The sequence below is a fragment of the Galeopterus variegatus genome, unplaced genomic scaffold, assembly GCF_000696425.1.
Source record: "Galeopterus variegatus unplaced genomic scaffold, G_variegatus-3.0.2 Scaffold477, whole genome shotgun sequence".
Lineage (NCBI taxonomy): Eukaryota > Metazoa > Chordata > Mammalia > Dermoptera > Cynocephalidae > Galeopterus > Galeopterus variegatus.
The window spans coordinates 405,710-408,815 of NW_007726588.1; positions in this window are offsets into that span (position 1 = coordinate 405,710).

The window sequence follows — 3,106 nt, forward strand, 5'->3', positions numbered from 1 at the left end:
ATTTGTGTCTGGCTTCTTTCACATATTATCACATGTATCAGTTCTTCACTCCTTCTTAGTATTCCATTGAATAGTATTCCATTTATGGATATACCACAATTTGTTCACCCAGCCACCAGCTGAGGAACATTTGGGTTGTTTCTAGCTTTTGATGACTATGAAAAAAGCTGCTATAAAAATTTGTTTACAAGTTTTTCAGTGGACATCTATCTTCATTTCTCTTGGACAAATACCTAGGGGCAGGATTCCTGGGTTGTATGATATGTATATACTTACCTTTTTAAGAAACTTCAAACTTGTTTTCATAGTGACTTCACCATTCCCACCAGCAACATATGATAGTCCCAGTTGCTCCAAATCCTTATCAGCTCTAGATGTCATCAGTTTCCTTGATTTGAGCCATTTTAATAATAATCCTTGAACATTTTATCTAGGCAGGGCCATAAAATTAAACTTTCTGCTAGCTATGTGTACTGGGATGAATAGTGTCCTTCTAAAATACACATCCCTGGAACCTTAGAATGTGACCATATTTGGAACTATGATCTTTGCATATGTAATTAAATTTAGATGAGGTTGTACTGGATTAAAGGTGGCCTTAATTCCAAGGACTGGTGCCCTTATAAGAAGGCCATATGAAGACACAGAGTCCCACAGAGGAGAACAACATGTGACAATAAAGGCAGAAATTGGAGCTAGGTGGCAGCAAGCCAACAAACGCTAGAAATCCTCAGAAGCTGGAGGAAGGAAGAAAGGACTCTTCCTTAGAATCTCTGCAGGGAGTGTGGCCCTGACTACATCTTGATTTCAGACTTATGGCCTCCAGAACCGTGAGAGAATAAATTTCTGTTGTTGTAAGCCACCCAGTTTGTGGTAATTTGTTATAACAGTCCTAGAAAATTAATGCACTATGAATAAAATTTACAGAACACAATAATACAAAGAAGTTTATAAGGTTATATTTCACTTATATGAAGCTTTCTGACGTTAAAAGCATGATCATTTTTTGTGTGAAATTAATTCTAATTAGTACAAATATATCAGTAAAAGCCTAAATTACTAATATGCATAAAAATTCTTGGGCTAAGTTTTTGAATATTCTATAATTTAACTTTGTCCTCATTGGTCTGAACTTCTGCTAATGAGGCCAAATTAGTGAAGGCCTTCTGTTTATCATGAATTAAGATCAGTTCAGAACAAGACGGTTCCTACCTATGGCTATTAGATATGTGAGACCCACATTTTGAGGAATGTTCTATAAAGGATTAAGAGATGGACTTTTTTTTAGTTTAGTCATTTGTGGTGTAATGTACTGGAATGCAACCTTAAAGATTTTTTTAAATTGTAAAACAATTTGTTCATTTTCCCTACCACAGGGTCTAAATTGTGAAAACAAGACTTCTGTGGTAGAGCCAGTCTTGGCTACTTCATAAAAAACAAATCATATTTCTGTTTTAGCACAAAGCTCTTCCAGCCCCTGAGGAAGAAAATAATCCAGCCCTCAAACCCCTATTAGATTTCCTTAGGAGGAGACGGACCTCCCCACCCCACCTCAAAACCTTTGAAAGAAAGAAATCAATATTCTGTTACTTCATTATTCAGAAATATATTACTAGCTCAATTATAATTCTACTAATTCAATAATATAAAATAAAGGAACAGTTACAGTCAATAACAGGTTGTGGCTTATGCTGCCATAACTTGCTGAGTAGTTATTGCAACTGGACAGAAATTGAGGCAAGAGGCAAAGGAAGGAGGGCAGGTACAGATGTGTAAGCAGAAATCCCATGTTTTTACAATCATTCCTCTATACTACTTAAACCAGATTTTTTTCTGCATTAGCAACATGAGTTATACAACAAGCCCACCAGCTGAACAAGAGATGTCATTATATGAAGATCTGGGAGGTGTTTCTGGCACTTGCTGAGCCTCTTGTGAATAATTTTCCATGTTGTGTACTGTGGTCAGCAGCTATACCATGTCTGTTTTACAGGGATAGCTGGTGAATACTATCATGACATCCATAAAAAGTTTGCAGAGCAAGGCAGATGGTCATTTGAACATAGTCCAACAATGTTCAGTGACCCATGTAAAAGGCCCATTTTTGCTACTCCTGCTCTCTGATAAGCATAAGTTGTTCTTTGAGTGTTTTGGGAGAATACAGGATTGGTCTGTATTGGGGAGACATGGACTTGTAAAATTGGATCATGCCGTTCCAAGTTTGGACAATTTCAAAGGACAGGGCTTTGGGGACTTGGAACAAGCTGTACAACTTCATTGTCCTTGGGTCTGGCTAAGCGTAGAAACCAGCCTCCTCTTTAATCCCCATCCCACGTGTTGAAAACCATAAACTCAAGTTACCGCAAATAAAAGGCTGTGGCAGCATGCCCAGATGTCCTTCAGGATGATATGATCCAATTAGCAGGTTGGAGTTGGGACTATCCCTCTAACAGATGAAGAGAGAGAAAAAAGTATGCCGAAAATGTTTGCATCATTTCATTAATGTCTATTCCCTCTATAGCTGCAGCATACCAGACAGGGGGAGTGAGCTCCAGACAGGAGCTAAAGCCTCTACTGCAGATAATTTTACAGATTAATTAGATATTGATACTTAAATTGTGACAATCAAGCAGATATTGTTGCCCATTACAGAGAGCATTAGAATTCTATCTAATCAGGTCAGAATTAGGGCTGCGAATTGTGTAGACAGACAAATCATTTCAGAGTAGTTCGATGTCACTGCCGTAATTTATGATAAATACAGTTGGGATCAAATTTGCAAACTATGTACCTGCCCACACTCCCTCGGGCCTAAAAATTCCACTGATTACAAAAAAAAAAAAAGTAAAGTTAACCCACTACAGAACAGAAAAGAACTCTGTGGCTAGGATGGAATCTAGGTGGGGAAGATAGGACGATACATCCGCTCCCCTTGACGTCCACTCGCTCTTCACAAACCTACTTCTTCACTTTCCCTCTTCTTCCATTTAATTGGCGCCCTTCCCTCCGGGTTTCCAAGGCTGTTTGGGGGGGGGGGGGGAGGGTTGGGGGGGGGGGGGGGGGGGAAAGGGGGGGGGGGGAGAGAGAGAGAGAGAGAGAGAGAGAG